At 43.7% G+C, this 5,205-nt stretch overlaps 1 long non-coding RNA gene across 1 annotated transcript; it reads right to left on the bottom strand.

The window, feature by feature from the left end:
• Nucleotides 1–2,383: 2,383 nt before the first annotated feature.
• Nucleotides 2,384–4,842, bottom strand: LOC141622314 (uncharacterized). Its single transcript, XR_012532930.1, has 3 exons — nucleotides 4,516–4,842; nucleotides 4,308–4,417; nucleotides 2,384–2,545 (listed from the first exon to the last, which is right to left on the bottom strand). It is a non-coding gene; the product is annotated as an uncharacterized LOC141622314 (long non-coding RNA).
• Between the last annotated feature and the right edge of the window lie 363 nt (nucleotides 4,843–5,205).

Genomic DNA, 5,205 nt, shown 5'->3' with positions numbered 1-5,205 from the left:
GTTGGCCCCCGAACAAACGAAGGCGTCGAAGGGCCGGTGAATCCGGTGACGACCGCCCGTCTCCCTATGCTTGTTTCTCGCTCGCCACCGGCAGCAGCAGAGCACATCACCATCGATGGGCGGCCCGTGAGCCGACTTGGCAGCTCCACCTGCCTTTGCCCTCTCAGCTTCCTCCCTGGCCTCCTTCACCTTAGCATCCCGGGCCGCCTTCTCCGCAGCCTCCTCAGCGGCCTTCGCCGTCTTTGCCTTCTCCGCAACCTTTGCCTCCGCAGCAGCCGCCTTCTCATCAAGAAGTCGGTCAAAATCTTTCCACGGGAAGGAGCCTTCAGGAAGGAGCTCTTTAATTACCTCCCCGGTAGCATCTTCGGCCTGGTCCCGGTACTGGGCACACATGTCAGGGATGATGACGGATTTCAGCGTCTCGATGTCCTTCTCCCTCTGGGCAAGGATAGCCTTTGTGTTCTTGTGCTCCTTCGCCTCAGCCGAATGCAGAGTCTTCCATCTCTCCTTTTGCCCAACCACGGCGTTATAGCCGCCCTCAAATTTGTCCCGCTCCTCCCGCAGCTTAGCGACATCAGCCAATGCAGCCTCAACCTTGGCCCTCTCGGCTAGGACCGCCTTCTCAGCGTCCTCCCTAAGCTTTCGCTCAGCGAGGAAGTCCTTCTTGGCGGCCTGGAAGTCTTCTTTCGACCTCTCGGCCTCCTTCTTAGCAGCGGCAAGCTCAAGCTTAAGCCGTTCAAGCGCAGGGCCAGCTCGATCCATGACCGTTTCTTGCTCCATAATATGAGCACCGGCTAGTTCAGTCCACTTATCCAGCCTCTTGGACAACCTTGTGCCTTCCGCCACAAGCTGAGCGGGGGAAGCCTTCTGGGATGAGGAGTCAACGGTGACATTTCTATCGCCCGTCTGCACAGGCTGCTTCTCCAATTGCCGTTCAGTGCGAACGACAGCCGGCGACGACTGATCTACAAAAAAATCCAGACAAAGCATCCATGTCAACATTCATTGACATGTCAGAGAGCCTGTCATCAGGAATGCCCAATGAACCTGCTAAATCCGAGCCATGGGTTAGATCCGTACCAGTCTTAGCCTTCTTGGGCGAGGGGCCTACTGGCCCCTTTTCTTTCCTCGGTCGAATGAAGAAGCGGCGCGTTGCCTCTTTTCTCTTATTTGAAGGAGGAGGACCCTCCACAACGGTGACCTCCTCTTCGACGTCGACGACCACCTGCTCCTTTTGGATTACGGGGATTGAAGATTGAGCTGGAGTTGACGCCGTTGCCGCCGTAGACGTTGTTTTTTTGGTCTCCGTGCGCGGACGTTACGCAATCTGCGCTGAGCCGCCGCCACATCCAAAGTGCCTTCAATCTGCCGCTCCATAAGTTCGTGAGGGGCCGGTTCACGATCACGTGGCGCGAGCCTTAGGATGCAGCTCAACAACTCTCCCGTTCTCGTCAAGTCCCAACCTCTTGAGGACGGAGACAGGCGATTCCGGCCAAATCGGTCTGCAAAAGAAACGAAGCGGGAGAGTTAAGCAAAAGAAATAAACCAAGGCTCAAATACGAAACATAAAAAGCAAAGATGGGCCTCATACCGACCCCACTCACCCTGGGCCGAGGGCCGGATGAGGCCGACGTGGCGAGCGGCTCATCCCGAAGAACGATCTGCGTCGGGGAATCCATCCTTCGGCGTGCCATCCTTCTCGACCTCAAATGCCTCATTGCCCGCGTTTCGTCCTCATTAAGATAGACCTTCATGGCGTCCATCTTAAGTTTATTCCGGGAGACATATTTGTCATGTTCCCCTTGATTCTCACACCGCAAATTGACGCGACTCGAAAGGACCGGCGCGGATAGTCCTCCGGAACCTCGACGTATACCCACCGCCCCTTCCAGTCCTTGCAAGATGTCAACTTGGAAACGGTAACATAACCCGCCTCGGTCTGTATGCTATACCACCCCGTGCCACCTAGGGTAGCCTGTCGAAGATGGTGGAGCCGGCAGAATAGGTTCACCGTTGGGGCCTCCCCTTTAAAAAGACATAACCATACAAAGCCAATAATCGTCCTGATGGCCAACGGATGCAGTTGGGCCACGACGACATTCATGGCTTTAATTATGGCAGCAACGTATTCATTCTGTGACACCCTTAAAAAATAGCGTTATCTAATTACTTAAATGCGTAAATTCTACGGAAAAACTGGTAGGATATGTTTGTAAATGGTTCAACTAGATCAAATCCTGCAATTTCAAAAAAAATTTCTTCCTAAACCATTCACAACCAATCCAACATTCCCAATAGACGGGTGCCAAAACCTGCAATTGCTACAATCTAACTTACTTAACACCGCTAAAGGTAAGAAAATACATAATGATACAACCCAAAATGGAAAAGGGAGACATATGTCCCTTCAAATTATATACAAACCAAAAGTTAAAAGGTTATATACATAACCAAAAGATAAAAGGTTTCTACAAAAGAAAACCAAACTAGGTCCAAGGTTCCTTGCTCACTAGCTCGTCTGTGACCCCAACTAAGCATCAACAACCTGTCAATCGCATTTTATACAAACACGAAAGCCACAATTCAGTGGGGAGTAACTTCGAGTCCTCCCAGCCACGAATCGTCAAAATTAATGTAACATGTAGTAAAACATGTAAACAATATGATAATCAATGTAATTAACAAGTAAATCTAACCTATGACCCCTAAACTGACCAAACTAACTATCATGTGAAGCATATAATACAAATAGTAATCCAAACTTTATCAATCAGAACCGCTTACATCTCACCTATTACGATTCATAAAATCACCATACAAGAAAGGGCAATATATCAAAGACAGGCATAAGTTCTTAGCACGGTCAATAGTCACTTTGTAACTCGAGTCTATACCACGAGGTAGGGAAGGTAATCGAACCGGTATCTTGGCTCAGCGGTTAATATTAATAAAACATGGCCAAGAGACAACACAACCATAGCCTAAAATCTGCAAGAGACCTAGACATGCGGATACACACCACCGCACCCAAGACCCACAACTTTTTTTAAAACAAGTGAAGTGAGTACCCTAAGGAGTCCACCAAAGGGTTGGCTAGTACTTAAGCCGACCACTTACTCTCAAAATAAGTAACGAGGTCATGCCCCAACTTGGATAAACATCCACTAGTCAGGAACACAAAGGCTATCAAGCGGTGAACATATACTCGTCAAAGACTATAAAGACCTATCTATGATGAAGGCCGAAGTACTCACCTAGAACCTAGTCCCAGCTAGTCCCGACTTGAATACTTTAGCCCTCACCACACAAGACTCACCACACAAGTCAAGTAAGACACCCACTTAACCATAAGAAGGCAAAAGTCCTACTTACCAATATAAATTCTAACATTCTATCATGTAAAAGGCTATATAAATGTCTATTCAAATGAGATAAATCCAACAAAGTGTCCTCAATAAGAATTCAATACTAACTTCCAATTCTAGCAATTTTAACAATATTAAAGGCTTTAGGGAATCTAGGGCCATTACTACAAAATAAGAAGCTATTTAAATTCAACTAACTAAATAAGAAGCTATTTAAATTCAACTAACTACACATGTGAAATTGAGATATAATAAATGGCCTAAAAAAAGAAAAAGGCCGATTATCTAATTCATTCAACCGAATTTTTACCCGCAACCCCAGCCTGCGGCAGTACGGGTCAAATTGCGGTGACCAATCACTCAATTAATCGACATCGCATCAATCAAAGGGACGCTCGGTTTTCGCACAATCAAAGAAAACATTACAATTATCGCTATAAAATTTCATTTTGAGCCTATTAATTACAATTTCATTTTGTAAACTATCCTAACATGTGATAACTATGAATATAAGCACAATTTTACCATTAACATAATTTTTATTACTTATATGATTCAATTCCTAAAGTGTACTCATACTAACTATGTCATTAATAAATCTTAAATGACAAATTTTGCATGGAAAACCGCGAAACAAGCAACGGACCGACTCGGGCCAACCGTGGCTAGCCGTGGGCCTCCTTGCCACGGCCCTGCCGGCCCGCTTTGCCCGTCCCCCTACACCACCATTTTTCTCCATTTTTATTTAGTAAAAGACCGTCTGAACATTAATTAGTCGTTCCCAATTCAACTTTGTTAATTTAAACTAACAAAAGGCATAATTTAAGCATACACGCAACAAATTTTAACATGTGAAAACTACTACTCAAACAAAAATTCACCAAACATACAAAAATCAAAAACATTTGACGATCTTTCGTCGAGTAACTCGAAATATGTTACCTTAAGCTAGAAAAAGAGCAATTAGCACCTCAAAAACCCAAACCCTAACAACAACTATCCGCTTTCTTCGACAATATACGAGTCCCCAAACTCGTCTTCCAAATCTTCACCTAATTAAACAATAAAAACACAATAATTAAGCCTAAAAACCGAATTTACCGAAATTTCATCTTAAAACAACTTCAAGAAAATTAAAATTAAAACATACTAGGTTGTAGATCTCGTCGAGGGGATTCCGGAAAGGTAAATTTCGTGAAAATCCGATAAGAAACGAAGAAATTATGGCCAAAATAGCTTGATTTTTGTTGAAAATGGTGCTTTGGTTTGTTTTGGAAGGTTGAGGACGTTGAACACCAGAAAAATCAGAAAAAAAGAATGAAAGGGGGAGGGGAGCCGTGTAAGGGAGAAAGGAAAGGAAGGAGTCGAGTTCGAGTCGGGATTTTTCGAGTCGGTTTTGACTCGGTTCGATAATAATTAAAACCGTAAGTCAAATGCAAATTCCGACAAGACCAAAGTTTTTAAACACGAGATTACAAGAAAATTGAGTATTCATACGACCCATTTCCAATTTCGTTTACCCAACGTTCAAAAGAATTGTTATTTTCCCCCCGATACGCCCTTATTTCGAAATAAAAAGTTTTACACGGTTTAAACTATTTTTAAACATTTCAAAACTATCAAAATAAATATTTTTCTTCAAAATATAATAAAATTATATTTCTTTGAATTATTTTTATTTTAAATACATTAATGTCAAATTTTACTTGATTAATTAATTATTTTCGAAATATATTAACGGTCCGAAATTACGGGGCGTTACAATCACCCCTCCTTTTAAAAAGTTTCGTCCTCGAAACTCAGAAGGAGAAATGATAGTTATAAGAAAATATAGGTATCT

Source organism: Silene latifolia, chromosome X (assembly GCF_048544455.1).
Source record: "Silene latifolia isolate original U9 population chromosome X, ASM4854445v1, whole genome shotgun sequence".
Lineage (NCBI taxonomy): Eukaryota > Viridiplantae > Streptophyta > Magnoliopsida > Caryophyllales > Caryophyllaceae > Silene > Silene latifolia.
The sequence above is the reverse complement of the archived record's forward strand: the minus strand, read 5'-3'. Positions and strand labels throughout refer to the sequence as shown.